At 39.8% G+C, this 22,708-nt stretch overlaps 2 pseudogenes; one reads left to right on the plus strand and one right to left on the minus strand.

Annotated features, from left to right (window-relative positions):
- Positions 1–3,367: 3,367 nt before the first annotated feature.
- LOC141498911 (integrin alpha-D-like) lies at positions 3,368–22,639 on the minus strand (annotated as a pseudogene).
- LOC141503346 (heterogeneous nuclear ribonucleoproteins A2/B1 pseudogene) lies at positions 11,028–13,027 on the plus strand (annotated as a pseudogene).
- Positions 22,640–22,708: the final 69 nt, after the last annotated feature.

The raw sequence follows: 22,708 nt of genomic DNA on the forward strand, positions 1-22,708 counted from the left end.
CCTCACACACTTAATAATTACCTAGCTGTGTGGCCTTGGCCAAGCCACTTAACCCCATTGCCTTGTAAAAAACTAAAAAATACATTTGCTCTAACTAGAGAAAGACAACTCAGTTCCCTCACTCCAATTCCAGGAACCCCAAAGCTCCAACAAAATAGTCAAGAAATTCAATGAGAAACTATAATTAGTGCCATCTCCTTCTGCAGAACTACACAAAGGAAACCCTCACACAATAGGAAAGAGGGCTTGAAACTCAGAAGAAAGCATAGACAAGCAGGACAGTTTTGAAAATAATGTGTAGAATTTGTTACATACTTTTTTTTAAGTAAGCAGTATGAAATGAAGATCCCATAGTTTGCTGTTGAAATGTGTCTCACTGTGAGTGATCAAAGCTATTGGCAGTGGTTTGTCAATGAACTCAACAAGGACACCTAAGTGAAACTATGAACCTTCCTCTCATATAAAGAGGAATTCTCCAGGTCTGCCTGGTCTGGGCCCCAGATCCAGAAGGTTACTGGATCTTTCTTGACCTGTTCTGTTCTCAACTAGTGGTTGGATAGATAAATCTATAAAGATAAGGTATTTGGGAGCCTGGGATGAATTATTCTGGGAGCTGGTTGGACTTTTCTTCTCCTTGCAGTGTGGCTCTCTCCCTTGGATAAGCCTTTAGACCAAATCCCTACAGAGCCACATTGTAAAGAAATTGGTCAGCTCAGGTAGGGAATACAATGAATCAGACAACTTGTTGCATTCATCCATGTGTTGATTCCCTAACCTCAAAGTAAAGAGACAGGAAAATCATCTAAAAGTTGGGCATCATGTAAGAATCACATTGCATCTCCAAGAATTAAATACTTTTAAATAATAGAGACATATAGGTGGTACAGGGGATACAGCAGGGCAGCCAGGTGGTAAAATGGAGTCAAGAGGACAGGAGTTCGAATCTAACCTCAGACACTTACTAGCTATGTGACCTTGGGCAGGTCATTTGGTTGGGAGCCAGGGTCTCTAAGCTGTTTGACACAGTCGAAGCAAGAAGACTCAAGGCAGTCACACTGCCTGATGGAACAACATTTCCTTCTTCAATATATATATATATGTAGGGATTCCATGCATACCAATATTTATAGGTCTATTATTGATTGCAATATTTACTCACCCTAATAGTGGAATGACTATAAAGGAAGGATTTTAGAAAAATTCCTTGAATAAAACAGATTGTAAACTGTCCAAATTTAACAGGACTGCCTCTCCCTGAGGCATACAAAAAGCTTCAACATTATGAAATCTCTGGAAAACCCAACACTGTGAATTCCAAGGAGATGTCAGAATATATACAGGGAATACAGATACAAGATGGGTCGGATAGAATTCCAGGGAAATTAATAGTTTTTCCCCCTTATCATACACAGGAATATATGAAAAAGATGGTGAGAAAACAGTTAGTACAGGTGACCTATATGTGAACTCTAGCAGCCTTAGTTTCATGAGAAAGAATAAAAAAGTCACAGAAACCGTGGTTTCTACCCACAAGTCCTCAAAGAAAAATTGGTTATTGTAAGAGTTAACAGATGGGTGGACAAGCATAAAGACCCTCACTATAGATTGTTAAGGAAGTGTATTGAAAAACATTACTTACACAGAAAATATAAAAAAATTTCCATTAAAAGAATTGCTTAATTAATAACTTTAAATGAATTAACTATTATACAATGTAGTAATAAATAAGGTAACAGATAGGTTGAGGTCATCATGGTCTGAGTAGGGATAAAAAATCAATTAACTATATGATTATTACTTAAACTTATAATCACATGATTAAAACTTGTAACCACATGAATTATATGATTGATGATGAAAATTGTACACTTTTGTAACCAAGGAAATGATCTTAGCTTGCTTGCTTGATGCATACATGATTCTGAGACTATAAAAATAAATCCAAGCACCTGACAGTCAGCCAACCTGCTCCTGCCTTTACCCCCTGTTGACTCAACTCGTTTCGCCGACTCTATCCCTCCTGTCAGGTTCCAAGGACCCCTCAGAGGCTGGACCCCCGCACATTTAACCTTGATTGCCTCGAATCTGGAGTCCTCTCCAGTTGTTCTGATTCATATCTGGCCACTGGACCCAGATGGCTCTGGAGGAGCAAGTGAGGCTGGTGATTTAGAACAGCCCTCCCTCAGTTAAATCCAATTCACGTGCTTGTCATGGCATCACTTCCCTGACGTTATGGTCTTCTTCGAGAATGAAGAACAAATATCATCATCAGGGGATATAGCCCTGAGCCTGGAGTCAAGAAGACTTGAATTCAAGCCTGACTTTAGTTACTTGCAATCTGTGTGACCTTTGGCAAGTCACTTAACCTCTAGCTGCCTCAGTTTCCTTAACTGCAAAATGGGAATAACAATTAGCCCCTAACTCACAGGGTCGTTTGGGTGATTAAAAGAGATAATATTTATAAAGACCCTGGTAGATGTTTTCCTCCTCCCCTCAATCCTGATAATGAAGATGGTTTAAAGGAAAACTTAGTCCTCAAATTCACTTTCTTCCTTAGTGTCAGAGAAAAAGTGGAACTTTGCTATACACAATAATTAAGATAACCTTTCCCCATCAACCATGTCCATGTAAGGTTGGCCATGGTCTCCCTGGCCATGGTCTACCACATTTCATGGACTATAGACTGTACTTTTCCCACCCTTGTAATTGAGTTCTAGTTCCATTCCCATCTTCCTGCCAAAGTATAGGGTGATATGTAAAATAAACCAAACACCTCTCACCTTAAGGAGTTCATAGATCCCTCGCCAGCTTTGGCACTACTATCTCAGCCTTTCCATCAAAGGCTTTCCTTGCTTCCTCTTGATGCCTATGCTCCCATGTGAAGAGAACAAAAATAACTCATTCCTCTTTGTTTCTACTTAGAAAAAAGAGAGGTTGTCCCATCCTTACCCTACCCTAACCAAAGATGCACATAACCCCAAGAGGAAGACCAAGCGCTAACCTGCCATTTGAAGTCTCATGAACATTTAGGTGAATCACAGACAATTCTTTTGCTGCCAGGAGGGCTTTGCCAATTGCAGCCACCCCAGCTCAAGAGACTTACACATTCCCACAAATATACATACACAATAGAAAAGTCAAGCAGTTTATTACTGAGAGAGAGATTTCACACATTTCCTTTCATTCAACTACCAGAGAATGTACTAAAATATTTTAGTCCTCAAGAGGACAAAACCATGGCAAATCTTGATCTTCTTGAAGAAAATAAGTGGTTTGAATCAAGGGAAGAAGAGGATCCATGCATTTGTTTAATAAAATCTATTAGTCTTCATCCATCAGAAAAGGTAGGTGATAAAGGGAAAAGCAGTTACTCAGGAAGGGTCGTGTCTGATGCAACTTTGTCAGAGTCATTTATCATTTCTTTGTATTGACGTTTGAAGAATCCAAGCTGGAAGAGAGGAGCAGAGAGAGTTAGAGTTAAGGAAACTGTAATATGAGTGAGAGTCACACATTTTCTGTTCTCTTATCAGGATAAAGTCATAATGAAGGAAAAGATTTGTTGGGGTATTTTTTTTTAAATGGAGTGAGGTGACTGGAAAAGAAAGAATTATTAAGAACCAGAAAGAGATGAAAGCATGGGATGAATCAGAAACAGAGAATAGCATACCAAGACAGTGGAAGAAAACAGGCAGAAAAGATCAGAGGAACAGATTTTAAATTTAAGAAAAACAACATGACATGCATACCCTTTGACCCAGCAATACCACCACTGTGTCTATACCCTGAAGAGATGATGAAAAAGAGTAAAAACTTTACTTGTACAAAAATATTTATAGCAGCCCTGTTTGTGGTGGCAAAGAATTTGAAATCAAATAAATGTCCTTCAATTGGGGAATGGCTTAGCAAACTGTGGTATATGGATGTCATGGAACACTATTGTTCTATTAGAAACCGGGAGGGACGGGATTTCAGGGAAACCTGGAGGGATTTGCATGAACTGATGCTGAGTGAGATGAGCAGAACCAGAAAAACACTGTATACCCTAACAGCAACATGGGGGTGATGATCAACCTTGAATGACTTGCTCATTCCATCAGTGCAACAATCGGGAACAATTTTGGGCTGTCTGCAAAGGAGAGTGCCATGTGTATCCAGATAAGGAGCCGTGGAGTTTGAACAAAGTGCAAGGACTATTCCCTTTAATTTAGGAAAAAAACAGATATCTTATTGTCTGATCTTGTTACCTCTTAGACTTCTCTTCTCTTCTTTAAGGATATGATTTCTCTCTCATCACACCCAATTTGGATCAAGGTACAACATGGAAACAAAGTAAAGACTGACAGAGTGCTTTCGTGGGGGGGGGGGAGGGAAGCAAGATTGGGGAGAAAATTGTAAAACTCAAATAATATCTTTAATAAAAATAAATTTTAAAAAATGACAATAATAAAGGTGATAAATAAGAGGAAGAGAGGTACAATGAAAATAGAAGAAGGGGCAAAGAGCTATGGCAAGATGGTGGAGTGAATGGTTGGATCAAATCCATAAACCTGCACCACCAAATAATTATGACAATGCACCAAATTAATTGAAAGAATATCGAAGAAAGCTTTAACAACGTCATTAAAATGGATCTATGTTTAACATAATTACACACGTAGAGCCTGAATTAGATTGCTTTTTTGGGGGGGGAGGGGAAGGAAGGGAGGGAGGGAGAAAAATGTTGATGAGAATATGGGAAAACTAGTATGGTAATTTTCTTTGAGTTGGGCTATGAATTCTTCAGCTATTTTGGAAAGCAAATTAGAATTATGTAATATGCAAAAGACTTATCTGTAAGAAAATATTCATAACAACACTAATTATAACATTAAAAAAGGAAATATACTATATTTATTCCCAATGATTAAATAATGGTTGGACAAATTGTGGTAAATGATGACACTAAAATATTATTGTACCACAATCATGAATATGAAGAATTCAAACAAATATGGATGAATTTGTATGAAGTGGTGAAAAAAAATGTCCAAAATAGAACTGAAACAATTTATACAACTATCATAATTCTTATATGAGGAAAGAGTCAAACAGCAACATAACACAGATTAAAACTATTAGTCAGCACTGGTACTATATAAAGTATACTTCTAGCCTTTCTTTAATAAACAGAAAATTACCAAAGTTCACAATTGCAATTATATTGCCCTTTTGTACTATTTTACTTAACTGTGCAAGGTAGGACTCAATGCCTAGAAAGTTTTGAAGTTACCTATGTATACATAATAGAGGGAATAATTTGAAACAAAACTTCAGTGAAGGTAATGGCAGAAGCAGCATTACCCACAGAATTTCATCCTTTGTTTTTTTCTTCCTATGAGAGCCCTCTATTCAAAGTAATTAGGTAGAGCAAAGGATAATAGTGTTGGGCCTGGAATCAGAAAGACCTGAGTTAAAATTCTGCTTCAGAAACTCACTAGCTGTGTGATACTGAGGAGTCACTTAAGCTCTGTTTGCCTCAGTTTCCTTAACTGTAAAATGGGAATAATAATAGTATCTACTTCCCAGGGTTGTTATGAGGATCAAATAAGATATTTGTAAAATTCTTATCTGCCACATAATAGGCACCATATAAATGCATATTCCCTTTCCTAGGCAAATGTATGTAAAGAACAAAAAAGAATCACAAATCTGGGAAAAACTTGGGGGCTTGCAATATTCAGAGCAGAAAGACTTTAGAACCTTGTTGTAAGTGTTGCTGAACAGTTGTAGTTTAGCACCCAGACATTAAAAAGGAAATGACATAGGATTTCTTTTGGTCTTGAAGGAAGTGATGCCATGACATGCAACTGAATTTAAGTGAGATGGGGCTGTGCAAAATCACCAGCTTCTCTCTCCTAGACTCACCTTGATCCAATAACAAATATAGATCAGGATGACTGAAGATGGTCCCTGGATGCAGTGTGGGGTCTTTCAAAGCTAGACTTTTCAAAGTCTCAGTCTGATTGAGGCAATGCCCATTATTAGGTGATTTAAGGCTAGATAAGAAATGAGGCAAAGAATATTCTTTTACCTAGGGGGAAAAAAATCAGTTTGGGAGGGGAAGACCTTCAGAGTTTCTGACCAAAACAGAAACAAGGTATCTTGGGGTTCATAGATTAGATTTCCTTCTTAAGGATCTTGCCTTAAACCCTAATCACTCGCTCATTGATTGGTCAACAATAGATCCTGCCAAGCCTCTCTTGGTCATTGTTGACTCAAAGTGAATGTAAATAGCAATTGTTTCTTGCCACTGGACACAGAAGGCTTTAGAGGAGAGAATGAGGCTGGTGACTTTGCACAGCACCCCCTCACTTAAATCCAATTCACTTGCATGTCACGGTATCACTTCCCTGATGTCTTGGTCCTCATTGAGAATGAAGGACAAACACCATCATCATCATCATCACCACCACCACCATCATCACCATCATCATCATCATTAATAGCAATAACACAGGATTTCTAATCCCAAATCAAATTGTAACTTCTAACATAATTCCTACCCTTGCAAGATTTTTTTTTAATAGATTGTAAACCTATATGCACCATTTATCTGGTTTATCTTTCAAAGAGTTTGGATCTTGGAGTAAGAACTCTCCATTTAAAAAGGAGTTTCCTGTGTGTTTGTTATCAGTGTACACTGATAACACTTTTAACTTTATGCTAAGATTGGTCAAGTGCTTCTAGCACTGGGAGTATTCTTTAATCTACAAAAGTCCTTTTTACAATCTTTGCTATAACTCTCTGATGGTACCAAATTCTGACCTCCAGACCCAAAACTATTTGTCTGATCATTTCTTCTCTTTTCCTACATCCTCTTTCCCTGTATAAATGAGGGTAGATACCTCTATGCTAGATATCTCCCAACTCTCAACCCACTGTGCCAACACAGTACCCAATAAAATGCCAACTTGCCTGGAAGAGCTACATGTCTTGTGAATTCTTTCTCAGACCAGTGCCAACCCCAATATTGTGGAGGTACAAACCCCATCAACAACACTTGGTAGTAATTACACAGAATTTGAGGCCCAGAGAGATCAGCAAAATACTATCACCAGAAAATATTGTCAGCCCTCCTAGACATGTTATCATTCCATGAGTGTGTCTTGTCTGCAAGTATTCCCTATCTATGTGTAGAATTTGGTCAAAAGTTTTCCCTAATAGAGAACTGTTGGATTTTGCTCTTGTGTTCTCTAAATTTATGAACCCATGGCCAAATGTGTTTCCTAAATGTCTCTCTGCACCTCTTATATATGGCCACTCTCCACAGGTGATATATTTACAAAAGAAGACTATGAAGAAAATGCTTTATTATTATTTCTTTATTATATTATTTTATTGAGTACTTTTGCATTAAATTAGCTGTATTCTCCAGTTGACTAGTGAAAACACTGGGAGGGACTCAGAAACTAGTTCTAAGCTGTTCAATAATACTTTCATTCTGGGGTAACTTCTAGGTGCTACAATTGTTTGAGGAAATCAAATATTGTGGGTTATGTACTCAATTAGGAATATGCTGAAAGTTTGGATGTTGTAAGATAAAACGAGAGAGAGAGAGAGAGAGAGAGAGAGAGAGAGAGAGAGAGAGAGAGAGAGAGAGAGAGAGAGAGAGAAGGGAGAAAATCAGAGAAATCAAAGGAGGATATTAGGCATAGGAGACTGAGGAATTTCACCTTGTACAATCCAGCTGTGATGAGAGCAAGGAGCACCAATCCCCCAATGCTGCTGCCCACAATGAGTGGGACAGGAGAATGAACTTGATATCTTTCTACTTTAGTCTTTGTCTGGATATCATTTGGAAGGATGGAATATTGAGAAAAAAGAAATTTCAATTAACAAAACTAATCATATTAACTTTTTTCTTTTTTCCCTCCATATCTGTTCTATCTACAACTCAGGGCATCCCTTTCTTAATTCTCTTACTAGAACTTTGAAATCCAGTCCATTAACCCAAAACAGTTCCTCTCTTTTCAGGCTCCCCTAAACACCCCAAAAACTAAATCCTGTTTCTTATACCAGAGAACCCTGCTATCTGAATAGCAGGTCTTCCCACATCTAAGTCTCACTCCTTTCTTGGAATATTTATACCCTTCCATGCAGAATTAAGTCAGAGGAGATGGACTCAAATTCTGGCCCTGAATAAGTTTTTAGCTTCTCTGAGCCTCAATTTCCTCATTTGTCAAAAGAGGAGACCAAACCATTGACTCTAAGGTTCTTTCTAACTCTAAGTCTATGATCTTATGATTTTATATATATATATATATATAATTTTTGTAAAGAGGTTACCTGGGCTCTCACAAACATCTCCTGTTCAGGAAGTAGTGCATATTGTGTGCCATTAAAAATTATTTCAGCCAAGCTTGTAACCAATACACTGCTGTACTCTGTGGGGGCGGAAAGGATGGGGGGGAGGGGAAGAAAGGGATGAAGCAAGAAGTTCTTGGGCACAGGCAAAAGAAGAGAGAAAATAACTAAACTGTGAATGGGCAAGGTAAAGCCTCTTATTGTACTACAATCCCATACCTCCCTAAACCAATCAAGTTTCAGGTTGCCTTTGATAGTAAAATGAAGTTCTTCCTGAGTGTCGAAGGATGGATGTCACAGCGAATTTTCTGGCAGAGAGCAATGGAACAGTTCTAGAAAGGTGAAGCAGAGATTGGATGAGAACAAAAGAGATTGATAGATCGGAAATTACAATATTGTACTCTACTTGCAATTGACCAAGTTAATCATCAAATTGACTCTGATAAAGAATTAGTTGTTGATTGTAATTGAAGAAGACCATGCCATTATGTTGATGATAGTGAGGGGGATAGTGATAAGGAAGTGAATAAAGCATCATGATCAGCTACCCCAAGAGTTGGTTTGGAGTTCATCCTCACCAGCACTGGGGCCTTCTGGAGCTGTGCAGCAAAATCAGCATTTTGGGAGTATTTTCCTCTGTGGTGCATGAAAAATTCTGAAAAAGAGAGAGAGAGAGAGAGAGAGAGAGAGAGAGAGAGAGAGAGAGAGAGAGAGAGAGAGTGTCAAAAATGAGATCAAGTTGAGGAACTCCAGAGTCAGATCTGAAAGGAAATCAAGAATTCATGCATATAAAAAGGTTCTAGAATATACTTCAAAGTCATAGGCAGGGGGAAACAGAGATGGAGACTTTCAAATTTCATCCAGTGGTATGAATTTGAAGCAATGTACCTGGGAGGAATTGAACATAGTTATATCCCAAATGCCTTTGTTGACCAACTTTACTGGGATCCAGAAGTCGATTTTGATGGGGAGTTTTCGTTGACCCAAGTTATTCACCTAAATATAGAAGATATAGAGTCTGGTATTCAATACCCAGATTTCCCCATAAGCTCTTCTCCAGAGACTAACTCTCAACGTCAATTATTCGCTTCTTTCTAAGATAGTAGGATCTAGACTTTCTGTTTTTGCACTACTATCCATTACTAATCATTCCTTCTCAGAATAAATTGTCTTGCCCCCAATATGTGTTTCCCTACAAGCCTCCAGCATCATTATTCTCATCTCTAGTTTTATATTCAGCACCCAGGATTCCTAAACCAGTCCCCAGCCCCTAACTCTCACTTGGTATCTGTGCTCCACAACATAACTGCTCTTGTCTTCTGAGGCTGAGAAGTTGAGATATTTTGTAGATTCTTCATGGCTAATGGAAGAATGGATGGGAAAGCAGACAGGATATAAAGTAGTAATACTTGAATATAAACCCCTTGAGGCAAAAGACTATCCCTTCCCCAGTCCCTACCCCAGCCAAGGGCCCTAAATATGAATGAAGTGTCAGTGTAGAGCTAAGAAATAGGAGGAATCCTGAATTGTGTGTCAACCTGAATATGACAGCAGAAATGTGAAGTATAAGTAGCACTCATTCATTTGTATATGTCTTCTTCCCAGAGTCTCTCTGTCCCTTCAGGGATCTGAAGAGAGTCTGGAATGCTATGACTTCCTCTTGAAGCTGGAAACCAGAACATCACAATTTCTCTTCTCAAATCTATTCTTCATGAAGGCAGGGAGCATTGAATAATTGATATCCCCCAGTGAGAACAGTCCTGTGAAAAAGATGTCTATGCCATTTTACCATATATAGAGGGTCAAATGAGGTTTAATGAGGTGTTTGATACATACAAGGTGGATGGATGGAAAGCCAGACTGCACCTATGGTTCTCTGGGAATTTGAGACAGAGTAGTGGTACCTACTGATCACCATGTAGACAGCATATTTCACAGGTATCTCCAACTGAAAGGCAGTCTTGTTGGTCTTAGGTATATTATTTTCACTGCAGAGAAGAGAGGAAGATTTTTTCAAGGAAGGCTGCAGTAAGGTCTGTGTACCTAAGAACACCAAGTGAGCATTTAGGGTAGAATGAACCAGTTAACAGAAAATAGGTTTTTTGAAAGAAAGGGCATTGATCTCACCTCGTCAATGTTGGCTTTGAAGAGTAGTTTGTCTCCAAGGAAAGCCATAGGGGAGATATCAAATGTTATATTAAAGTTGACCTATGTAGGGAGAGAAGAGAGAAAGTGAGAAAACAATGAAAGGGAAGGAGTTAAGGAAAAAAAGAAAGGAGGAGGAAAAAGGAAAGGGAGTATTGCTGACCTCACTTTTTTTCCTGAAAGATGGGGTTACTAATACGACAGTAGCTGCTTCTTTGGTTCTCAGCTTTAGCTATTCCTGACTCACAAGTCACAGGAGGCAAACTTTGAGGTGGTTGGTTCTAGAGAAAGGGAGAAACTCAGAAACTTATAATTCTTACATACAAAAAAAAAAAGAAAGAGAGAAAACCCAAAGTTACCTGTGTCTGTGATATCCGCCGGTAGGACAGGCCTGCAGGATAGGAGAATGTGCCTGTAGTTCTGTAGGAGTCTTTCCCCTCATTCTTTACCCTAACAGCAACATTCATCTCTAAGGAGCTCCCAACTACAAGAGTCTGTAGGCTGCAGAGTTAATGGGGGAATCAATCAGAAATTGAGAAATGTCATTAGCAGTATTATCATTAGCTTTAAAAAAAACGTTCAGGGGGCCCCGCGGCGGGGGGAGCCTCCGGCTCCGGCCCGAGCCCCCCCACCCCCGGCGTCTCGGCCAAGGTCACGGCGGAGGGCCGCCTCTCCATTTTGCTTCTTTCCCGCGCGCACCACGTGGCCGGGCCCGGGCCCGGAGGGAGCGCTCAGCGGGGGCCGCGCTCCGCCCGGGGCCTCCGAGCCCCCCCCCACGGTCAAGGTCTCCGCCGCTACGTTGGACTTGACTTTGTGTCCCCGGCCGGGGCGGCGCCCTGCCCGGCCCCAGTGGCTTCGGAGGGAGCGGGCCGCCGACGGCTTCACCTCCCGGGCATTAGTACGGGCGTCTCCTGCCCCGGGGGCCGCCGGAGAAGCTCGTGTTGGCTAGGCCAGCCTCATTGTAAAGTGGGCCCGGGGCCGTGTCCAGCCACCCGCGTCCGAGAGAAAAGGGACAGGTCCGGAAACTGTTTATTGGAGGTCTCAGCTTTGAAACAACAGAAGAAAGTTTGAGAAACTACTATGAACAATGGGGGAAACTCACAGACTGTGTGGTTATGAGGGATCCTGCGAGCAAAAGATCAAGGGGATTTGGGTTTGTAACATTCTCATCTATGGCTGAAGGAGATGCAGCCATGTCTGCAAAGACCTCATTCAATTGATGGAAGAGTGGTTGAGCCTAAGAGAGCAGTAGCCGGAGAGGAATCTGGAAAACCTGGTGCTCATGTTACTGTGAAGAAACTGTTTGTTGGTGGAATTAAAGAAGACACTGAGGAGCATCGCCTTAGAGATGACTTTGAGGAATATGGGAAAATTGATACTATCGAAATAATTACAGATAGACAGTCTGGTAAAAAAAGGGGCTTTGGTTTTGTTACATTTGATGACCATGATCCTGTGGATAAAATTGTATTGCAAAAATACCACACCATCAATGGCCGTGACGCAGAAGTGAGAAAAGCTTTATCTAGACAAGAGATGCAGGAAGTTCAGCGTTCTAGGAGTGGAAGAGGAGGAAACTTTGGTTTTGGGGATTCCCGTGGTGGTGGTGGAAACTTTGGACCAGGCCCAAGAAGCAGTTTTAGAGGGGGATCTGATGGATATGGAAGTGGTCGTGGATTTGGAGATGGTTCCAATGGATATGGAGGAAGACCAGGAGGTGGCAATTTTGGAGGTAGTCCTGGTTATGGAGGAGGAAGAGGAGGATATGCTGGTGGAGGACCTGGCTACGGCAACCAGGGTGGGGGCTACGGAGGTGGTTATGACAACTGTGGAGGAGGCAATTATGGAAGTGGGAACTACAATGATTTTGGAAACTATAATCAACAACCTTCAAACTATGGTCCAATGAAGAGTGGAAACTTTGGTGGTAGCAGGAACATGGGGGGACCATATGGTGGAGGAAACTATGGTCCAGGAGGCAGTGGAGGAAGTGGGGGTTATGGAGGGAGGAGCCACTATTGAGCTTTTCTGCCTGTTTGCCATGGGCTTCACTGTATAAATAGGAGAGGATGAGAGCCCAGAGGTAACAGAACAACTTCAGGTTATCGAAATAACAATGTTAAGGAAACTCTTATCTCAGTCATGCATAAATATGTAGTGATATGGCAGAAGACACCAGAGCAGATGCAGAGAGCCATTTTGTGAATGGATTGGATTATTTAATAACATTACCTTACTGTGGAGGAAGGATTGTAAAAAACACAAAAAACACAAAAAAATGCCTTTGAGACAGTTTCTTAGCTTTTTAATTGTTGTTTCTTTCTAGTGGTCTTTGTAAGAGTGTAGAATCATTCCTTCTTTGATAATGTTAAATTTGTAAGTTTCAGGTGACATGTGAAACCTTCTTTTTTTAAGATTTTTCTCAAAGTTTTGAAAAGCTATTAGCCAGGATCATGGTGTAATAAGACACAACGTTTTCCTTTAAAAAATTTAAGTGCGTGTGTAGAGTTAAGAAGCTGTTGTACATTTATGATTTAATAAAATAATTCTAAAGAAAAAAAGTTCAAACCTTGGACAAGGGAGAAAAAAAATTTGGTCAGAGAGAAATTCAAGAAATTCACAATTCTGTGAATATTTAGCAAAGAATGTGCTGACAAATGTTTATCATTATTAAACTTCACTATTTTAGGTAAGGTGGATGGAAGAATGAGAAGGCTTTTTTAAAGCCTTGTATGTGCCAAGCACTTCAATTGACCTCATTTGACCCTAGATATAACAACATTAAAATAGTATAATAATAAATGATATTATTACCCCCATTTTAAATTGAGGAAACTGTGGCATACAGAAGTATGTGACTTGCCCAGAGTCACACAGTGTCTGAACCTGGTAAGAATAACTAATATTTGGCTGACAGAATCACAGTTCTAAAGAATGTCCACTATGTGAAACATTGGGTCAAAATGAGCAAGGTTCTACTTAACAGGGATAACTATAAAGCCTTTTTGATAGATGACCTAAGGAAGTATGATGTTTAACATGGAATTTGATATTTTAAGGACATTGAAAAACCAGTACACCCAGAGGAGGGTTGCCAGGATGGTGCTGAGTTTAGAAATCAGGTCATTTGAGAAACAGTAGAATGAAATGACTCTATTTACCTCAAAGAAGTCTAAGGGGAGACACATTAGATGTCTGAAAAATGTCAGGGGTTGTCACGTAAAGGAAATAATAGATTTGTTCTTTGGAGAGCAGTTGGTAGAAGCCACAAGGTGGCAAATTTCTGTTCAACAGAAGAATTTGCTAACAAAGCTGACTTGTGGGGTCATAGGATTATAGGATTTAGAGTTAGAAATGACTTTAGAGATCATCTTCTAATTCAACTTCCTCATTTTACAGATGGTAAGGGGAAGGGAATAAGCATTTATGAAAGCATTTACTATGAGCAAGTCACTTTTCATATCATAACACTGGGGCAGGGGTTATTATTATTCCATTTTATAGCTGAGGAAATTGAGGCAGACAGGGGTTAACCCACTTGCCAGGACCACTCAACTAGATAGCATCCAAGGATAGATTTGAACTCAGATTTTTCTGATTCCAAGCCTATACCACCTAGCTGCCTCTGTTGAGAAAACCAAGTCCCAAAGAGTTATTTTATCTTGCTTGTCCAGAGTCCCAGGCAGTAAATAGCAGACTTGCTATTCTAATCTGTCTTTTGATGCTAAATTCAGTTCCCTTTCTTTATAGTTTTCTACATCCTCTATCACTAATTACTTAAAGATCTAACAACCATCTCTTAGGTATGCTTTAAAAGGCATTCCAAAGATCACTCTCTTCATCTTAAGTAAAAAACTTGTTCTTACTATTGACTTCTCTATTGTCATTACAGGCATCATCATATTCTTATCACTTGGGTTTGAAGTCTCACATCTCTGATTCCTCCTTCTCATTTGCTTGCAACATCTAGTTACCAAGTCCTGTGTATTCAGCCTCAGGAATTTTTACAGCATCTCTATTGTACTTTCCTACATTTACTCTCTCCTCTAATGCCCTTTTAACATCTCCAAAAAGAATTGTCAAACCTCCTTACTGATCTCCTTGTCTCCCTTCTTTCCCTATCAAGCCATTCTTCACAGATCTGCCAGATTACTTGTCCATATGCACAGGTCTATTTGATCACTGCATTTCTCAGAAACTTTCAGTGCCACTTATCAAATAAAATTCAAACTTCCCAATCTGGCATTAAAGGCACTTAAGGATATGATTCCAAACTCCCTCTCTAGCCTTACCTCACATTATTCTCCTTTGTGTACTACGTGCAGCTAGGTTTAGTGGATAGAGCACTGGAGTCAGGACAACCTAAGTTTGAATCCTCAGATATTTGCTAATTATGTGACGCTGGGCAAGTCATTTAACTTCCATTTCCTTCAGTTTCCTTGTCTATAAAATGAGGATAAAAGTTCCTACCTCCCAGACTTGTTATTCCTCAAATAGCCCAGTGACTTGAAAATAAAAGGAATTTGATAATGTATACTGGATTCCTGTGTTGAATAGGAAGTTAGACTAGATAGCCTTTAAAGGCCCTTACACCTCTAATTGCTATAATTTTATGATATCTAGATATTGTAGTATAGTAGTTGAAGGTGGAAAGTGTGGCAAGCGCTTTTTACCTTAGGAAGCTGAATGTAATACTGAGGTCATCTTCACAGATGTTATCTCTACCACAGTTCTTCTCAAAGGGGAACTGTTAAAAAAAAAAGCAAGGAGGAGCAGGAGGAAAATAGAAGGGAGGAGAAAGAAGTCAAAGAAGAGGAAAGAGAGGAAGAGGAGAGAGAAGAGAAAGAAGAAAGAATGAGAAGGAACAGTAAAAAAAAGTAAAGAAGAGGAGAAGGAAGGGAGGAAGCAAGGGAGGGATGGAGGAAATGGAAAAGAAAAGATCTTAGTATTCTCATCTCTCCAAGCCCTACTGCCTTCCCAGACATTCTGGTTTCTCTACTCCTTTCCCTCAACCACTCTAGAGCAGTTCTTTTCTCTCTCTCTCTTTTTTGTTTTTTTTTATTTTTTTTTAATTTTTTTTGGAGCAGTTCTTTTCCCAGCATTCACAAAGGCAGTGAAGAATTTCTGAAAACCCTCAGCCAGCACAGGTCAGAGATTCCCAGATGCAGATATGGGCTCTCCCTCCAGGGAAAAATTGAGGCGAAGAATGATGGGAGCCAATGAATGTACCACGCAGCCCTAGGAAAATCAGGTATCCTTACCCTCAGACTTCCAATTTTCTGCACTAAATTTCCAGAAAATCGGCAAGACTTTCTGTTCCTGGCCCCTCCATTTGCCAGCCCTCCAAAAATACTTTGGGTCTCATCATTTCCCTCTTAGAAACCAGACAGCCTACCCCAAACTTACCGGTAATAGCAACTTCATACTCTGACAATACTTTGTAAGCCCTAGGATTTGAATTCTATTCAGCTTTTGGTTCTTTGTCTCCTCAAAGATGGCACGAGGAGTCATCTGGCCCAGATCCAATGTCAGGTCATAATTCAGAGAACTTTTTACCTCCCCTAGATGTAAAAAGAATATCTAGTGGGGGAGGGGGAGGAACTGAGAGGACACAAGAAGCCTAGAGCTTCCACGTCTGCTCTAGGAAATGAGGCAGGGATTCCTAGGATGTGCCACAGAGTGGTGAGAGACTCACCCAGACGGTCCGGAGAGCTTTTCTGGGCAGTAAAACAGATTGTGACCTTCCCTGCTTCCCTACTGGTGGGTTTTGACTCTTGACAGTCAAACACAGACCTTGCCACTTCTGAGGGTTCAAAGTTCATGGAAACCTCAACTCTGAGAATGGGCCGGGTCCTATGGAGCATAAAGCAAAGGTGGAAAATATGACAACTGAGTTTTGGGAGCAGAGTTGGGGTGTCCTGAAGCAGGACATTTGATATAAATAGGAGAGAGTAGGGTTATTCTCACCTGAACAGTAGCGCCTGTCCCTGAGCTCCCACAGCCACATCTACCCTTCCATCCTGGGTGAGATCTTGTCCCCCACTCAGTGATTGCCCAAAATATTGGATTCTGGGAGAAAACTGGGAACATATAATTCTCTAAGAAGATAATGTGGGAAGAATCAGAGATCATGGGAAGATAATTTTGAGGATAAAATAGACCAGATAGGGAGAAAAGAAAAACCAGTAGCTTAGGACAGAAACAGAAAGAAGAGCCTGTCAGCTAAAAGTCTTAATTTAAGATATACAAATAGACTGATAATACAAAGAATGGGGAGAGGGAAGAAGGTTAGGGACTGGACTAAGATTTAATGGCTATAGGAAATTCTAAGGTGAGGAAACTCCTTTTAAACAATGCAGGTCAACACCTTGGAAAGTAACCTACAATCCTGAGAGTTTAAGAAACTCACCCAAGGGTCACAAAGTCATTATATGTCAGAGCCTTGAGCCCAGGTTTTCCTGGCTCCCTGGTCAGTTCTCTATCCACTTTTTATTATGGGTAATAACAGAGAAGCCAGAGAGAGAGACGAAGTTGGAGAGAAGAGCTCTGAAAGCTAAATATTAAACTATTTACCACATGAGACATACAGACCTATCCTTGAAGATTTTATATTCTAATTGGAGGAGACAAGCTAACTATAAATGAAATTAACTAGAAATCAATAAAAGGTTCATATAATCAAATATATTATCATTTTAATTATTATTATTACTTAATCATTTTGGACTGTGGTGCTGGAAAAAGACTTTTGAGAGTTCCTTGGATAGCAAGAAGATCAAATCTGTTAATATTTAAATAAATTAATCAAACTATTCACTGGAAGGTTAAATACTGAAAATGGAGCTTAAAATACTTTGGCCACATAATGAGAAGACAGGACTTGGTTGGAAAAGCCCCTGAGGTTGGGAAAGATTGAAGGCAAAAGGAAAAGGGGACAGCAGAGGATGAGATGGAGAGATGGTGTAATGGAAACAACAAACATGAACTTGGATAGACTTGGAGAGATAGTGAGGACCTCCTGTGTTCATGGGGTCATGAAAAGGTAGATATGACTCAGTAACTGAACAGTAACAAATAATAACAGTAACAAAAATAATGAACAGTAACAAACAATAACAAAAGATTTAAACTGTGGAAAAGATAAAATGAAGGAAGGTTATTGGCAACCTTTATTGCTAGAATGATTTTTTACTTGTGTTTGCCACTTTGGAGCTCCTGCAGACCCTTTAGGAAGGAAGTCTTTCTTTAGGAAGGTTGATTTGTTAGCAGGATGAAGGACCAACCATTGGTAAAGTATATTCAGATAGAAGCAACTAAGTGGTGAAGTGGATAGAGTGGCTTGGAGTCAGAAAGACTCCTCTTCCTGAGTTTCAATCTGGCCTCAGATCCTTTTCAGTTGTGTGACTCTGGACAAGTCACTTAATCTTGTTTACCTCAGTTTCCTCACCTGTAAATTAAGTTGGAAAAGAAAATACCAAGATTGGTATCAAGCCTCACCTGGCTGTAAGAGGGGCTGATGTTGGATCCAGTCATTCCACGAAACAAATAGATTGCTCCGTGGTTTTCTTCCTCCCCTGGTGCCCCCACAGCCACATCTATCATCTTATCACCCCCAGCACAGTCAGAGCTGCTCCAAAACGGCCCAAGGGATGTCCTTGCTGTCCCCAGATAACAGACTTACAGCGCCATCAAGCCCTCTGTAAAATGAAAATGGCAATCATCTTCAAGACCCAAGCAACATTTCCAGCCACAAATCTCAGATTCTCATCCCCACCCAGAACTTTCTGTATTCCATGAATCCACTTACATTTTGAGGTAAGGCACAGACATGTACTTGACCCCCTCTGTTTTGTTCATAGTAATTGGGAACTTCAACGAGGATCAGGTCAGTATTTCGGTCTTGGTTCACATCCACAGGACATAGTGTTGCTCCAAAATTGGAGCTAATCTGAGAAGACAGAAGTCAAAAATCCCACTTTCTTCTGGTCTCCCCACACCCACTCCTAGAATGGGTTCTAAAAGGAAAAAATAATCATAATTCCTTTCTCTTCCCAGATGCAAGGACTTCTTCCGGAACACCAGAGGTGTCTTCCCCTCCCTCAGAATCCCTGCCTCTTTCACACCACATCTATTGGTATTTCCATAAATGTCTAACAACTGCCTGGGGGTTGGAGGTGGGGTGGGGGTGTGGAAGTATTCAGGAAGCATTTTAAAGCTTAATCATTAATATTTTCTCCATTACTTTCTTAGATAATCAGCAATACCACAAATCAAGCCCCCAACTTATTGCTTTTGCTAATATACTAGGTATAAATAATGACCCTGAAAATTTAGCAATCAGCTTTCAGCAACTAGCTTGAGTAGGACCCCAAGGTCTCACCCTTTACAATCACTTCATTATTCACCTGTGTCCCTTTGCCCTCAGCTGTTTGTTCCCACCTCCTTGAAATTTGAGTGAAGATCACAACCATTCCTGTGTGTTGGTAACGAGGAGCCCCTAGGATAAGCTTTTGAACCCCCTTCTGAAAAGCCATTTCCATAGAATAACCTGAAGAGAAAAAAAACAACTGATTCACCTTTTCCTCATTTTCCCCCCATCTATTCCTCATTTTTCTAATATGACAGGCTTCCCTTTGAGTTTCTCTTCTTTCTTTCAATCTCCTTACCAAGATAAGCAGCAGTCATGTCCTCGTCCTCTTGTGGTGTCTTTAAAAAGACAGGGACCTCACCAGTGGGGTACAAGAAGAAGCCTCCAGACCAACTAAAACTCCCCACAGCACCAAGCACTGGCTCTGCCGGGGAGAAAAATGCATAACGCAGTAGATAGAGCATCAGCCCTGGAGTCAGAAGGACCTGCGTTCAAATCCAACCTCAAACACTTAATAATTGCCTAGCTGTGTGATCTTGGGCAAGTCACTTAATCCCATTGCCTTAAATAAATTAAAAAATCAAGGAAGAACCTAATTTTCCCATTCAAAGAAGAGACTGCTTATTCAGTAAAACTCAATCTCTCACTTTCTGGAGTCCCTTGCCTTTTTTTTTTTAAGTTAAGTGACTTGCCCAGGGTTACATAGCTAGTAAGTATCTAAGACTGAGATTTGAACTCAGTTCCTCCTGACTCCAGAGATTTATTCACTGCATCACCTAGCTGCCACAGGTCTATACCTTCAAAGGGGATGAACTCACCTGAGTAAGCACAGCACTGAACCCCTCTTGAGATAACTCATGTTCAAAAACACTGCTTTTCCCTAATTGGGTACCTATGGGGAGTCAAGAGGGGGTGAATTCAGAGAGGCTTGTGAATTCTCAGGTATATTTGTTGAGAGTTCTTTGAGTCAGAAAGTGGAACCTTGAGAAGATAGCAAAAGCCTTGGAATGAGTATGTGTAGTTGGTGGTAGAAGTGAGGGGACTCAGATTTCAGGTAGAAAAAATACTAAGAGTTTGGGCCTGAGAAATGGTTGCTTTGAAGGCATAGAAAAGGGGGGGAATACATTTCTATTAATGTACCTACTATGTACTAGGTATTGTTTTATAAACATTTACAGTGGTGTTTTTTTTTTTACAAATACTAACTCATTTGATCCTTATAACAACCTTTCAAATTTAAGGTTATTGTTATCCTCATGTTGCAGTTAAAGAAGCTGAAGCAAATAGAGGTTAAGTGACTTGCCTAGTGTCACACTGATACAGGCAATCGTGGGCATAGGGAACATTAACGTTTCTGAGGTCACATTTGAACTCAGGTTTTCTTGACTCCGGTCAGCTCTTTCTCTTGAACACTGACCTCTAGAAGTCAGAAGTCTGATGAATGGGAGTGTACTAGGCTGGACCTGGACTAAGGCTTTGGTAATCTCATCTCACCTTCAATGGCAAAGATCTTCTCTTGCAATTGGTTCTGAATGTTCCTCAGAGCCTCAAAGTTATCCACCTGAAATACATGCTCCTCTGGTGGGTTAGAAGCAATTGTCTCGAGTTCTTTCTGGGCAAACTTAGTGCTAAAGGCAGATCCCACCTATCAACAGGGAATAAGAGTAGAATCAGGGTCAGAGTGGGAGCAAGTTCTTAGCATCTGGCAATCTCTGAGGAAACACAATCACAATTCTGTTCCAGAGACTAATGAGGTAGGCAGGCAGCATGATACAGTGGAAAAAAGCAGATTCTTGTCATTATGGGACTTAAATTCAAATTCCACTTCTATTGCTTACTCCCTGTGTGACTTTGGACAAGTCACTTAACCCATATGGACCTCAGTTTCAACATCGTTAAAGTGAGGAATTTCTGAGACACCTTTCAACTCTATTCCTAAGATCTGATGAGGTAGAGTTTGCTATTTGCACTGAAGGAACTTTAAAGAATGCATTTGTATAGCAAAGAAGCTACAAGGGAGGGGAAGCAAGAATGAGGATCATCATTCCTTAGAAGGAAATAGCCAGAGAAAACCTTTCTTGTCCAATACTCCATTAGCATATCTGATAATCCCTTCTCTTTCTGCCTGAGGGATGATGTCTGAATATTCCAAATAATCTCCTTCCTTCTTCCCATCTGTGATGACAATGAGGATCTTGGTGGCATCCTTCCGAGCTCCTTTATTGCTCTGAAACAATTCTTCCCTATATAAGAAAGAGAAGGGAAAAGTCTCAAATTTCCACTAAACTCAGTCACGACAGATTCAAGAAGGAAATTTCAGCTGCTCAATAGAAACAAAAACAAAGCTAGTTCATAAGATCTTAGCATATTTGGAAAGGACCTTAGATGTCTTTGAGTTCCCGTCTCTTATTTTGCAGTCAAAGAAACCAAAGCTCAGGCTGGTTAAATGACCTCCCCAGAAGTAAACAATAATTGTTTCAGGTTTGAACCTGAGTTTTTCTAATATTCAGGTTGCTGAAGAGTCCAAACCTGAGATGTGCCTGGCTTGTGGGAATTGGTGAGGTGTAGTAAATAATAGATCAAACAGGGAAGATCTAGGTTCCAATCCTGCCTATGAGACTGTTTAGCTATATGTATTAATTGCCTAAGTTCTCTAAACTTTGTTTTTCTCTTTTTTAATATCTGGGGTTAGATTTAAAGACCCTTTCCATTCAAAGTTTATAATCCAAAAATAATATAATATAGAGTGAGATATAGTAGGGGATATATATTCTAGGAGTGGAAAAAGCAGAGATGATGGATTTTACACTATTCTAGACCCAATATGGTTTATCTCTAAAAAAAGGGCAGCATTCTAATAATGATAAACATTCTAAATTTGTATAGCACATCTATGTTTTGAGTGAACTTTCACAACTATTATTTTATCCCTACAATAACCAGAAATAAATGCAAGACAAATATGAGCTATCCTCATTTAATGGAGGAGAAAAATTAGGTTAAACGGCTTGACTAAAGTCACCCAACTAGCTATACTCAGGTTTTCTGGTTCCTAGTTCACCAATCTAGCTGCAATATCTTAAGGAGATCACACCCCACACAGGAAGGAACTAGATGATTTTGATGAGGAAATTACTGCAATCATGCAGATATGAAACTGCTTTGGGGAAGACACACATCAGATAGAGCTGGATATGGGTAAGACAACATATGCTGACCATCACAGCAAAGAGAGAAGAACCTAAGACATCTGAAGCCCTGTAGATCCCTATATCCTGTATATATGCAAATCCATCTTGAGCTTCTAGATTCTAGCTTTTCCTGAAGTTGGTGAAGTTAATAGGTTTCTGATATTGTTTGGGAGAGAATTAAATGAACATCTGAGGAAATGACTTCTATTACCTCCCATTACTTCTCTGATTTACCCTTTTAGAAAAAAACTATAATTTTATTTCATTTTTTCAATAATATATAAAGATAGTTTTTAATATTCATCTTTTTTTATGATTTTTAGTTCAGATTTTTTTCTACCTCCTCCCCCATACAACAGTGAGTAAACTGATATAGGTTATACACATACAATTATGTTTAACATATTTCCATATTAGTCATGTCTGATTCACTCTTGAGATCAGTATTCAGGTGTTTTAGCCTTTGACACTAGAATTTCAATGGGAATACCTATTGACTTGGTATTTGAAGAAGAAATACAACAGGGTGTCCTAGAGTGGGATTACCAGAAAAGGTAAGAACTTACACTACTTTTTGAATGGCTGAGGCCATTCACCCAAATTCCTGGGTTAGGATTATTCCTGAAATCATTGAAGGTAAATTGGGGCCAGAATATATTAG

Source organism: Macrotis lagotis, chromosome X (genome assembly GCF_037893015.1).
Source record: "Macrotis lagotis isolate mMagLag1 chromosome X, bilby.v1.9.chrom.fasta, whole genome shotgun sequence".
NCBI classification, from domain to species: Eukaryota; Metazoa; Chordata; class Mammalia; order Peramelemorphia; family Peramelidae; genus Macrotis; species Macrotis lagotis.